At 44.0% G+C, this 14,352-nt stretch overlaps 1 pseudogene; it reads left to right on the top strand.

The window, feature by feature from the left end:
• The first annotated feature begins 1,979 nt into the window (after positions 1–1,979).
• Positions 1,980–6,587, top strand: LOC129327885 (zinc finger protein 420-like; annotated as a pseudogene).
• The last annotated feature ends 7,765 nt before the right edge of the window (positions 6,588–14,352 follow it).

Here is a 14,352-nt window from a genome sequence, read left to right as displayed (position 1 = left end):
CTCTTTTGAGGGAACGTGGAATAAAGTATAAATGGCTATTTCCGGAAGGTATCTGGTTTAGTTACAAAGATCAAGCTTACAAGATAATATCAGAAGATCAACTAAGGGATTTTGAGGACAAAAACCAAGAATTTCAGCAAGACACCAAGCAAGAAGAAAAGGATTTGAAGTCTGAAGGGGGGGGAGGAGGGAACGAGCACTGCGGGTGCAGCTGCTCAGAGAGAACTGCGTCTGAGGCCCAGGGGGGGGGGGAGGAAGACTTAATTTGGATTGTAATCTGTATTTTGAAAGGTCAACCACTCCATCAATATCTTACAAAGTTTTAATTTCTTAATAATGGCAGTATGAAGGGAAAGCATTATTTGTAGTGTAGTGTTGTTATATGTTGCTGTTTTTTTCCCCTTCCCCTGCCCCCCTTCTTTCCCTCTGTATTGTTAGTTAATGTAGGTAATTAAAAAAAAAAGATACTATACAATGGACATTCAGAAGGGGAGATTCCCTTACTAATGGCCCAACGTACAAACCATGTCCATTTTGCCGAATAGGACCTTCTAGTGGAAGGTCTTGCATTCAAAATTACCCTCTGGACTTCCTGAGAACAGTCTAGGTGTTGCTTTAGACAATCAGCATTACTTATTTATTGAACTTCATTTATACCCTGCCTTTCTCCCCAAGGAGGACCCAAAGTCGCTTACTTCATTCTCCTCTTTTCTATTTGAGCCTCACAACAACCCTGTGAGGCAGGTCTGATGAGGGTGCATGAAGAACACTAAGCAAGTGTCCTGATGCAGAGACAGGATTCGAACCTGGATCTCCTTGATCCCAGTCAGACACTCTAGCCCCCTCTTACATATAGGCTCTAATTGCTCTTAATCCACTTTGTTTTATAAAGAAGGGAATTTTTGCCCTCCTTTTATGTGCTGCCTTTCCCCCCAATGTGGATTCAAAGTGTATCCTAACAACAGTCCTTTGAGGAGGTACATAAGAGTGAATGTGTGTGACCAGATCAAGGTCATCGAGCAAGTTTCCGTGGCAGAGGTAGGATTTAAACCTAGGTCTCATTGATCCTAGTCCAACACTCTTACCACATTGCCTCTGGTAGTTCAGGTATGCGCTTAACCTTCTTTGCTTTGTCGTGGAGGGAATGTCTTCCACCCTTCTTGAGAGGAAACCTTTGCTTCCCTTGCAAATATCAGAGATGTCCCAATTCCCTTCATTTTTGTCTCAGCAAATCCCAGCTTGTAAGAAACGTGCGTGTGTAGGGGGGGGGGGATCTGTGACATGAGAGGGTTAGGAGGCTGGTGGGCACTACTGGAAGAGGGGGTGGGGCAATTACCGAAAACTGCCATATGGAGGCTCAATTCCTGCTACTGGAAAAGGATTTAGAGAGGTTTGGGGGAAACATGGCCAGAAGGGGAGGGGGGCAGATTGATAAGGAAAGTGGGACCTTCCCTCATATAGAATGGCCGAGTAGGGGGAGAAATGTGGCCCTTTAGGAGAACTCATTTGTGGATTTGTTGCTTTATGTATGTGATGTAATGTATTATCTGTTCCTTTAAGTAAGATCCTACTGGGTAGTTCTGTGTTCTTATGCGGTCTTAGATTGCTTATGCTCAGTTTCAGCATTGGTTTCTTGGTGACTGTATTGTTTGCTGAAATGTTCTTCATTTTGACTGTAGGAATCCCACACAATGTAACCCGCCTTGAGTCTGAGGGAGAAAGGTGGACTATAAATGACATAAATAAAATAAATAAAAATAAAAGTATCTGGAGCCATCTTTGATCAAATCTGAGGTCTTGAATTGTGTCCTGAAGGAAATCCAGAGAGAGCTTCACTTGAAGGTCTGGCATAGAAATTTGTGTGTAACAAAAACTGTTTCCCTCCATTTTTCTTTCTCGCCCTCCCAGGCAGCAGCAGAAAGACACCCTTGGCTTTTTCCCCACAGTCTCTTCCGCGGGCTGAAGGGAAAAGTCCAGCCATGCAGCCAGCTCAGGTAAGGGAGGGGTTCCCTGGGGAGATGCGTAGGGAAGGGAGGAGTGCTTCCTCCTCTCTGGCAAGGCTCAGAGGATCCACTCCTTCCCCTTGGTTCTAGCGAAGGAGGATGTCGGTGCTGCCTAACTGGAAGGTGGGAAGGGGTCTCATCCTGTGTAGATTCCCCGCTCAGACAAGAAAACAAGACTGTGCCACAAATTTCCCATGGAAAGGAATTTGCTGTTCTGTGAATATCTCTGGCCCCTTCCCCACCAGGCTGCTGGCCCCATGAATGACAACAGCCCCTGTGGCCCTCCAATGCCCCAAGAAAGAGAGGGAGGGGAAAGGTCCCCAGGGGTCGCTTCTCCCCTTCTCTTCATTGCTGCTGTTCTACTTTCATTTTACCATCCTTGGTTTTGCTTATTATTTATTTCCTATTTTATAAATTACCTTTTGCTTTTTTTCGCTGATCAGGCACCAAGAGTAGCTTTTCACACCATTCTCCTCTCCTCCACTTAACCCTCCCCAGCAACAGCTTTGTGAGGTAGGTGGGGTTGAGAGAGTGTGATGGGTCCAACGTCCCCAGACAAGCCTCCGTGACAGAGAGGGGATTCAAACTCCATCCTCCCGGGTCCTAGTCCATTATTCTATTCAGTATGCAGCACCAGCTTTTTGGATTTTCTTTCTCATGGACCTCCCTTCCTCTTCTCCTTCCAGGGTCTGGTGTCCTTTGAAGAGGTGGCTGTGCATTTCACCCGGGGGGAATGGACCCTGCTGAGCCCGGCCCAGAGAGCTCTCTACAAGGAAGTCATGCTGGAGAATTTTGGGCACGTGGCCTCTCTGGGTGAGGATCCTCTTCTGCTGGGCTGTCTCCTTCATGACGTGTGGAGTGCCTTTAAGGAACTCTTTGTTGAGGAAGAACATGGTCAGGCAGTCTGCTCAGGGCTCACCGGCTGATCTCTGCCACCATCCATGACCATTCCTCTGATGTGGGAGGGGTTGTGGGTCCTTCTTGTGGAGAAGGAGCCCTTCTGGCATTGCTGTGTCTGGACCACAAGAGAGGGTATTGGAAGAAGTGCCATGAACCTTGATCTGGAGAAGGTGGGAGGAATATCTGCAGGGTCCCTCCAGTCTGGGTCTTGTCTTACCTTGAGATGTGGCTATGGCTGGAGCTCTGCTGGCTTTTCTTAGTTCTGACTTCGTTCTCAGCTGGCCTTTCCATCTCAGCTTGGGAGGGAGGAGGCACAGAACTGCCAGTCAGAAAACCAAAGGGGGGGGGGGGAACTTCCTAAGAAACCCAAAGGCAAAGGGAGCACACGGCTCACGGAAGTAGAACAGTAAGCACAATCAATACATATAATCTTAAATAGTCATGTAAGAAGGGAGTCAATGTCAAAGTCCCAGTAGTTGCAAAGGAAGGCAGGAATGCTCCGTGTCTGCTGGGTGTTGCCAATACGTGGGCATTCACTAGATGGTAATAACAGCAACGGCAAGCAGCAACAGTGAGATGAATTTAATAACGTGAAAGTAAACGGTCCTGGTAAACAGTCTGGCTATTGCAAAACATCACACTTTTCCAAAGAAAATCAAACAGTGAAGATTTTTGCTTGCTGGCGCTGTGGACGGCAGCAAAAAGAGGTAACAGCAACGGTAAATGGCAAATGGCAACGAGCTTTGCCGGCTTCTTAAATTTCACTCATTTCAGAGTATTTCCTTCATCAGGCCATTAAATCTATGAACAAAACTGCAACAGTTCAGCTACCTGGACTGATAAAATTATACACCATATCCAAATAAAAATTATCTACTTACAATCATAGCTACATCCAATAAAGACATCCTCCAGCTCCGTAAAATCACAGTGGTGTGATTAACTGACCTTTTCCCTTAATTATATAATGACTCACTCTGATCACTAAGGTACACTTAAAGGTCTCTTCTCATTATATAAACACATATCACCCCTCCCGTGGAACCGCACTAATGTTCATAAATTGCACATATCTGTGAAAATGCATCAATAAGTAAGTATATACATACATGTAAGTATATAGTTACATCAAAAAATGATTTTGACAGCTACATCCCTCGCAGGGGCGTTGTTAAATATTCAATTGAAAAATAGTTACGTACATTCTTCAATAAATATCAATAAATTACATACATTATTCAATAAATAGTCAAAAAGATTTTTTACAAAATAGGAAAACAATAAATAACACCAATAAATAACACCATGTTCATAAATATATCTTTTAATCATAAAAATGCTGAGTAATCTAATTCATTATTAAGTCCATGGGGGGTTAGTGTGTTGAGTTTAAATATCCACCATGCTTCCGCTTGTAGTAAAAATCTATTAGCATGACCCGAATGTTTTAAAACCTCCCTAGGCATGCTCCCTAGTTACCTCCATTTGGGGGGGGGGGAGGCCCTGTTTGCAATTCCTCGCCTCTTGCCTTCCCTCAAGCCAGCAGTGGACTCAGAGATCAGGGGCTTAGGTGCCATTACTGCATAAGTTGGCCCTGAAACAAGGTAAAGGCATTTTCAATGAAGGAGCTACTTCATTGTGGGTCCAAAGCAGGATGCTTTGTGTGGTTGCATTCCCCAGGTAGGAAAAGAGAAACTTAAATTGACTGGATCACTTTGAGAGGGTGGACGGTCTCACTTGTATATTCTGTCTCTTTTCTTCTCTTGGGCTGTATTCATTACAAATGGTTGCTCTGCCAGCTTAGTCATCTTGGAATTTAGATGGAACGGAGAAAGCGAGGGCAGAAAGTGGCTACAGATTATGTGATCTTAACCCCTGAGCATTCACTGAGGGCAAAGCAAAGTAGGCAACTGTGACACAGATAGGTTGTAAATGTGACCTATTATCCCACCAGCTTTCTCTTTCTTTCTGTAGGAGGCATGGGGGAGTCAGCAAATGAAAAATCTGATCATTTGGATTGTGGAGAAAGCTTCAATATTAAAGGGAACCTTTTTCACCATCAAAGAATTCATGCAGGAGAGAAACCATATAAATGCCTGGAGTGTGGGAAAGGCTTCAATAAAAGTGGAACCCTATTTTGCCATCAAAGAATTCACACAGGAGAGAAGCCATATAAATACTTTGAATGTGGAAAGAGCTGCTTTCAGATTGGCATTCTGAGTAGACATCAAAAGGTTCACAGAGTGGAGAAGCTATATAAGTGCTTTGAATGTGGAAAGAGCTTTTTTCATAAATACCACCTGACTAGGCATCAAAAGGTTCACTCAGGGGAGAAGCCTTATAAATGCATGGAGTGTGGAAAAAGCTTTAGTGTCAGTGGAACCCTATCTTGCCATCAAAGAATTCACACAGGAGAAAAACCATATGAATGCATGGAATGTGGAAAAAGCTTCAGTAAAAGAGGACACCTTACTTGCCATCAAAGAATTCACAGAGGGGAGAAGCCATATAAATGCCTGCAGTGTAGAAGAGGTTTCAGCGATAGAAGAAGACTTACCCACCATCAAAGAGTTCACACAGAGGAGAAACCTTATAAATGCCTGGAGTGTGGGAAAGACTTCAGTGATAGTCGAAATCTTATGTGCCATCAAAGAATTCACACAAGGGAGAAACCATATAAATGCTTGGAGTGTGGGGAAAACTTTAGTCACAGTGGAAGCCTATCTTGCCATCAAAGAATTCACAAAGGGGAGAAGCCATATGAATGCATGGAGTGTGGGAGAAGATTCAGGAAGAATGGAAACCTTACTTGCCATCAAAGAATTCACACAGGTGAGAAGCCATATAAATGCCTTGAGTGTGGGAAACTTTTCAACCATAGTGGACACCTTAATTCCCATCAAAGACTTCATACAGGGGAGAAGCCATATAAATGCTTGGAGTGTGGAAAGAGCTTCTCTCAGAATGGCTATCTAACTGCACATCGAAAGCTTAACTCAAGGGAAAAGCTGTATAAATGCCTGGAGTGTGCGAAGAGCTTCTTTCAGAAACAGTACCTAACTAGGCATCAAAAAGTTCACACAGGGGAGAAGCTTTATAAATGAATAGAGTGTGGAAAAAGCTTTAGTGATGGTAGAAACCTATCTTGCCATCAAAGAATTCACACAGGTGAGAAACAATATAAATGCCTTGAGTGTGGGAAAAGTTTCAACTACAGCAGACACCTTAATTCCCATCAAAGAATTCACAAAGGGGAGAAGCCTTATAAGTGCATGGAGTGTGGAAAAAACTTTAGTGACAGTAGAAACCTATCTTGCCATCAAAGAATTCACATGGGAAAAACCATATGAATGCATGGAATGTGGAAAAAGTTTCAGTGAAAGTGGAAACCTTCATTCTCATAAAAAAAAACTCACATAGGAGAAGCCATATAAATGCCTGGAATGTGGAAAAAGCTTTAGTCACAGAGGAAGCCTATCTTGCCACCAAAGAATACACACAGGGGAGAAGCCACATAAATGCCAGGTTTGTCAGAAAAGGTTCAGTAGGAGTGTACACCTTAATTCCCATCATAGAATTCACACAGGGGAGAAGCCATATAAATGCTTGGAGTGTGGAAAGAATTTCCCTCAGAAGAATGATGCAACTAAACATCAAAAGGTTCACACAGGAGAAGCCACGTAAATTCTTTGAATGTGGAAAGAGCTTCTCTGAGATTGGCGTTCTGAATAGACATCAAAAGATTCACAGAGGGGAGAAGCTATATAAGTGCTTTGAATGTGGAAAGAGCTTCTTTCGTAAACACCCCTGACTAGACATCAAAAGGTTCACACAGGGGAGAAGCCTTATAAATGCTTGGATGGTAGGAAGAGTTTCTTTCAGAATGTTCATCTAACTGCACATCAAAAGATTCACTTGGGGAGAAGCCAGATAATGCTTTGAATGTGGCAAGAGCTTCTCTTGAAATGACCATCTAACTGCACATCGAAAGGTTCACAGGGGAGAAGCCATATAAATGCTTTGAACGTGGAAAGAGCTTCTCTAGGAATGGCACCCTAATTAAGCATCGAATGGCTCATATGGGAGAAGCCATATAACTGCTTCACTCAGAACAAGTTTTATCTTTCACCCAAGAATGATATGGGGTAATAGCCATCCAATCACAGCACGTGAGAAACCATTTAATATGGTTAACCTTGCCTGTTTGTGACCGTGAAGTAGCCAGCGGCCCTTGATGAGGCCCATTTCTGTGCTCGTTTCTCTCTTTTTTCTCCATCTCCCCTCCCTCCTTTTCGTCATCATCAAAACTTATGTTTGTAGCAGCTATGGTGAGCAAGGTATAAAATACAACAGGCTGTAGAAATGAATGGGTGGTGGGGCCACCTCTTCTGCACCTGATCCCAGCTCGGTGAAGGCAGGGGGGCATTGCCACCTCCTCCCCACCCCGATCCCGGCTAGATGTATATGGGGTGGTGAGTGAGTGGTTTTTGCAGCCTCCCTGCACCTGATCCCAGGTGGGTGAAGGGGGGCGGGCATTGCTGCCTCCTCCACACCTGATCCCACCCAAGTGAAGCAGGGGGGGGATTCATTGCTGCCTGCTCCACACTCAAGTCCCTACTGGGTGAAAGAGAAGATGGCTGAGCTGGGCACTGCCGCCACGTTTGCCCCCTATCAGGCCGAGGGAGGGCAGCACAGACTCACCGGGTATTCCCACCACCTGCACCTATGCAAGAATAAAAGATGAGTCATTGGCAATATGGCTCACCTTTTTATGGTAAGCTTTCCGCCTTCAAATAGCAATAGCTAATATATTTTATGCTGCTCTGTATCTATTAGGGCTGCAATAACTGTTTTCTGGGGAAAATTTTGAGAGTGTTAAGGGATTTAAAGCCAAATTGAATGGATTTTAAAGTTTTTAACAGCTTCAAAGTATCTCTTACTATTTTTTTGGAATGCCAAGGCTATTGATTTTTCTGACATTAATAGCTTTTGCGGCATAGGAACTTTTTTCCCATTGGAACTTTCTTCTGATCAGTCTTGCACAATTCATGCAAATTCGATCAAAAGGAATGCTCAGTACCGCTTGTCATGGTGATGAAATAAAAGAAATGACTGATGGTAGAATTAAGCTGGAAGTTTATTGACTGTAGCTGCAGGGTCTCCATTCAGGGACCTTGGAGTGCCAGCTACCCAAAGAAGAAACTAAAGAGGGGAACCTTCTCTTTGAAGCAGAAGAAATTGCAACAGGAAAGAAGTTTGCCTGAGTGTGGGAAAGTTGTCTCCAGGCAGAAAATATGAAGAATTTTTTTTTTCTTAAACAAGCTGAAGCGAACCAGTTTAAATTAGTATTTTTTCCTAGCATCATTGACTTTTCCAGAAAATCTTGTCTTCTAATGATGTGACCAAAGTATGATAACCTCATTTTTATCATTTTAGCTTCTAGAGAGAATTCAGGCTTGATTTGATCTAGTACCGACTTATTTGTCTTTTTGCCCATCCAAAATATCCGCAAAACTCTCCTCCAGCACCACATTTCAAATGAATCAATTTTCTTCCTGTCAGCTTTCTTTCTTTATTGTCTACCTGTCAAATCTATACATAGTAATGGGTAGGGGTGTGCAATTCAGGTATATGATACCTGAAAAACCCCCGAAACAACCTGTTTCGGGTTGTTTCGGGTTTTCCTGAAACGTTTCAGAAAACCCGAAACATTTCGGGTAATCCGAAACAGCGATTTCCAAAATGTTTCGGTATTTCAGCTTGTTTTAGTAATGCATTTCAATGGGAAAATGCCTCCCCCAGGCTTCCGGCAAGCCTGGGGGAGACTTTTTCCCATTGAAATGCATTAAATACTGAAATGTTTCAGAAATCGCTGTTTCAGATTACCCGAAACATTTCGGGTTTTCTGAAACATTTCGGGAAAACCCGAAACAACCCAAAACAGGTTGTTTCGGGTTTTTTTCGGGTATCATATACCCGAATTGCACACCCCTAGCTGGGAACTGAATTGGTATAACTACAGAGTCATAACTTTATACTTGTATGTAAATCAAGTTCTTTGAATTCCTAGGTTTCGTTTTTTTCAGCAAGTAAATCTCCAGCTTTCTTTGCTGTTAAACAAATAGGAGAAAGGCATATTTCTACACTGAAAGGGGTTAGAGAGATGCTTTTTAAAGAAATGGAAATCTGATATAACAACAGTCAGTTGCCAATTAACCCCAACACCCACCCCACCTGCTGCTTTTGCAGGAGAGAAAACGGAGGCTGAGTGGGTAGAAATTGAAGTTTGCAAGGAAGGCGGAGGGAGCGGGTCTTCCATCAACCGCTGGCCTGTGCCCCCCACCCCATCCCGCCCGCATTCTGCTGCAGGGGCCACCCCGGATGGCAGAAAGGAGACACTCCCAAGACGGGGGTGTCAGGCTGTGCCTCTAAGGGGCTGCTGGGCCCGGATCTTGCTCTCCGACTGCAACCCAAGGCGGCCACCCACCAGACTCCATCTTCAAGGAACCTCCAAGGAGCCTCAGTCCTCCGCCTCCTTCGGGGGTGACATGGGGGGCATCTCCCATTCTCATCTCATCCCCCCCCCCATCAGCTTCTGCTTTTTCTCTCCCCGCAAACACAAGTTTAACTCACCAAACGAGGCTGGGATGCATCAGACGCTACCGCGGGAAAGACCAAGGCCTCATGGCTCATGAGGGAGGGGGCACGGCAGGAAGTGACCTCACCACAACCACCCCTCCCTGCACGTCTAGGGGTTGGGGCGCTCTCATTCTAATCCGGTGGTTGACTGGCCCTCCAAGCATTGCCCAGCTTTGCGCTCCTCGGAGACCACGAACAGGGTCTGCAAGGGGGCTGCTGGCTGCTGCGCGCTCCTCCGGCTTCTCCTTTGGCAAAGGTGGCGCGGGGCTTTGTTGCAAGGGGAGGGCAAAGCAGGGCTCCATTCTGAGAGTTAATGGGGGAGAATCTGGATTCCCGGGGAGGCAACGAGGAAGCAGAGTTAAGTGGCCTTCGATTGTCCCCGGCGTAGCTGAAGCATTGCTAAAGCTGCCCCCTCTCGCAGTATCTGGGGAGCTGGAATTGCATTTGGACCCCGGGACGGGTTGAAGGCTGCTCTCACACGGGGGTGGAAGGGAGGAGGGCAGGAAGCGACTCTTCTTACTCATTGCCTCTCCAGATTCTCTCGAGTTAACATTCAGATTTCACATAGTGGGTGAAACAAATGCATGCTCATATTGTAACAAGAGGTTTTTTAAATAAAATAAGCCTTATTAAACATAGCAGGATTCTGACATGGGAGAAGTCATATAAATGATGGGAGTGTGGGAAGACCTTCACAGCAAAGCATTCACACAGGATAACCCATAAAAATGCTAGAATTGTAGTAAACGTTTTCTCACGAACGGAGCCTTTCCTGCGCCTCTGAGGATTCACCCAGAGAAACTGTCTCTGTGCCTCGAATGTGGAAAGCAGCAACAAAACACAATTTCCCGTGCAATAACAATGTATCCCTATTTTATTTACAGTAGTTGCATAATTTAACAGAAAACTATACCACATGTAACCAGTCCTAGGAAAAATTATTTTGCAGGGGTCATATATGCTCCAAAGTCAATACATAAAGTGTCCAGTGCTTCAAGTGCTCTATTAATATTGCAACAGGTATTAAAGTGCAAATGCTTCCTAGCACCATGTACACACTAATTCTTTCATTCAAGCTCGCCTTATGTTCCAACTGGAATTGGGTATAGTCCAAGATTTAGTTAAACTGTGTAGTTCACAGATTACAAGTAGACCTTTGCGTGTATTCTTTAGGTGTACATTGATAATTCTGTGACATCAGTATTCTAACGGAAGGTCCAGATCACCATTGTATCCGTTTCCAAGCTCTTTCTCAAAGAACACAGTTGTCAAAGGTTCATGCAGCTACCACTCCATATTAGTCATCAATTTTCCAATTTTCACCATTTCACCAACTAAATCTTGGACTATACCCAATTCCAGTTGGAACATAAGGCGAGCTTGAATGAAAGAATTAGTGTGTACATGGTGCTAGGAAGCATTTGCGCTTTAATACCTGTTGCAATATTAATAGAGCACTTGAAGCACTGGACACTTTATGTATTGACTTTGGAGCATATATGACGCCTGCAAAATAATTTTTCCTAGGACTGGTTACATGTGGTATAGTTTTCTGTTAAATTATGCAACTACTGTAAATAAAATAGGGAGACATTGTTATTGCACGGGAAATTGTGTTTTGTTGCTGCTCGAATGTGGAAAGGGCTTCTCTTGGAACGCAAGCCTTGGCCAACATGAAGAAATGTACACATCCAAAGGGGTCAACACTTGTTATACAGAAAGGACATCCATTGTAACATCCTGTCTTTATATCAAGGAATAGGGCCTGAGAGAAACGATGGAATTTTTAAAAAAATTCCTGAGAGTGATGGCAACTGCCCTCTTGTCGTATCTTCTCAACTCACACCCCGACCAACCTGCACTCAGGGGTAGCTGCACTTTGCAAGTCATGTCTCTCTGTGTGTGTGTGTCACATTCCTTGGTAGCCCTCTTTCTGTGGGCTTCTCTGCTTCCCCCCGCACACTGGACTCTGAAACCCTTGATGGTGGGTTGACTCACGTGGCACAACAAACCTAATATCCTTTCTCAGCCCAAACGAAGACAAGACGTCACCACCATGGCACCAAATCTTCCCCCATTCATCACCTCTCTTTCCTCTCTATGATCTCACCCCAGCTCAGGGTTTTTTTTATATAGCACTTTCTCACTTTGCATGCTGAAATAATGCTAGTATCAGAAACCCTTTGCACTTACAGAATTGCAAATTGGAGAGGGCCTTTTTTCCCCTCCTCCAGTGATTTGCAGTTTGAAATTGGGGATAATTTCTTACTGTTTTTCATGCATAGAAAGGGAGTTAACATTCAGATTTCACATAGTGGGCGAAACAAATGCATGCTCGTATTGTAACAAGAGGTTTTTTTAAATAAAATAAGCCTTATTAAACATAGCAGGATTCTGACATGGGAGAAGTCATATAAATGATGGGAGTGTGGGAAGACCTTCACAGCAAAGCATTCACACAGGATAACCCATAAAAATGCTAGAATTGTAGTAAACGTTTTCTCACGAACGGAGCCTTTCCTGCGCCTCAGAGGATTCACCCAGAGAAACTGTCTCTGTGCCTCGAATGTGGAAAGGGCTTCTCTTGGAAAGGGAGAGGCAAGAAGACCCCATCTGTTAAAACAGCCTCTGGGTCCAGGTGAAAGGGTTCTTGGAAAGCATATCTTATTTAGAGGCAGAGTGTCCTGTAAGAAGACAAACTCTTTTCGAGATTCAAACTGGAAATGCATTTTACCACTTGAGCTCTATAAGTTTTTAATTTTATAGTAGAAAGCGAATGAATAGTCCTCCAGTATGTGATCCCCACCCAATGCCTCCTGTTTGCACATGAGCCAGTCTTCTGAGCATAGCTATTGACTGGAAGAGGCTGATCCAAGCAGGGCACATCCAGGGATTCAACAGTCAGCCTCCTATTACATAGGGACGTTTTTCTGGATCAAGGATACTTCAATTCCCCCTGATCTAAAGAGGCAGCAGAATGACCTGAAGCCAGCAGGAGCTGACTGGGAGGAGGCAAGGCCAATGCAGTAAGTCATGCAGAGGCCCAACAGGCAACCTCTTGTGTTCAGATGGGTAATTTCAGCTCACCATTTCTATACTTCTTGTGGCACAATTGAAATGATTTTGGAGCTCATATATTGAGGATGACTAAATAAGGAAATGGGGGCTTGAGCTGCAGTCTCAACTCTTTCTTTAGACCACATCACTGGGGCCTACTTCAGAGTAAACACGTTTAGGACGATGCTGCAGATCTTAGAATCTCTCCTCCTGACTAGGTGAGCTGTCAGCAAGTGGTTAACCCATGTTTTTAATCAACCTAATGGATAATAAAGCACAATATCTAGATGGTATATATAGTGCCCTCAGGAGAGAAATGCCTCAGCTTCTTCCATTTCTTTTTTGGGGTCCACATCTTGTTGCCATTCCATCTCTCAGCCTCGAGAGGGCAGCATTTCCAAGCCAGGGCCTGGGGGAGGTGAAAACATTTTCACAAGTCTTATATTAATTACCTAGCTATTCTCAGAGAAGCTCTTCCCACACTCCAGGCATTTATATGGCTTCTCTCCTGTGCAAATCTTTTGATGTGATGTTAGGTGACAGGCTTTCCACAATCCAATCTTTTTCTGGCCATGTTGAAACTTTTTGGTATTTTTTCTACCTGCCATATTTCTGTTTTATTTCTGCCTTCGTCTTTCCACAATCACATTTCATACTTCCTTTTCCCTCGCTATTGGCCTCACATCTTCAGCTAGAAAAAAGAGACTGAAATCTATTAAGAATGAAAGGGAGCAAAGACCAATTAGCAGGTACAGGGAGTTTCCCCATTTTCACGCAGTTTTATTCCATTCATGCCCCAACTCTGTGGGGACCGTGGCTTCAAACAGTATTTACATCTGCTTATGAACCATATGTGAAGCGCTGATTTTCTTTCAAGTCACACCGCTATTTCTGGCAATATAGGATTTTTTTTAATGGTTCCAGTTCATACATTATAGCGATACACCGATAATGGTGTTTGGATGGTTGCAGTATGAGGTTTCCATATAGAAACAAGGACTAACACCAAGAAGTCAATTGGGTTGTGGTCACACATTGCAACCACTGATTGTTACCCTGATTTACTATGTTTCGCCCCCTCAAATCAGATAAAGATGTTAGAGGTCTATAGCAATTACTAATTCAACATTTCTGTCATAGCACTTGACTTGGCATGTACCTGGTAACTCAAATCGGCCCATTGAAGCAGTGCCTCTTTTCAATTCAGGGGAGCTCTCTCCACAGAGGGAACAAGTCCTCTGTGGGCACAGCTGATAGGACCACCTGAGCAGAGGGAGACCAGCTCTAAGAAATGTTTCTTCAGACAGATCTTGACGATGGTTCAACTGCCAACTTTTCCAGAGCACCAACTAAAATCAATACAGAAATGGAACCCAGATATCCAGAAGTTCCCTAGCTCCATCCACAGGCCAGCGGTGCTTAGGTCATGTTTATAGCTTTCTCCCCCTCAAATAAACTATCTTCTATGTCCCTCTATCTGTCTGCAGCTGGCAGAATTCATCAGAAATTAGATTTGGGTCTCAGAATTGGCTAACAGGTTCAGAGTGATTGTGGGCCAAGGTACAAGTCTTCCCACTGCTGTGCAAACTGGCTGGGTGACTTTGGGCCACTCACACACACTCCGTCTAAGCCTACTTCGCAGGGTTGTTGTGAAAATAAAATGGAGGATTGTCAGATACTTTGGGTCCGCATCAATAAAATACTTTGTCCATCTGTGGTAGGCATAATTCCTCCAACACTAAAGCTAAGAGCC

The sequence above is a fragment of the Eublepharis macularius genome, chromosome 4, assembly GCF_028583425.1.
Source record: "Eublepharis macularius isolate TG4126 chromosome 4, MPM_Emac_v1.0, whole genome shotgun sequence".
NCBI lineage: Eukaryota > Metazoa > Chordata > Lepidosauria > Squamata > Eublepharidae > Eublepharis > Eublepharis macularius.
Note: the sequence above shows the minus strand (reverse complement) of the source record. Positions and strands in the feature narration are given on the sequence as shown.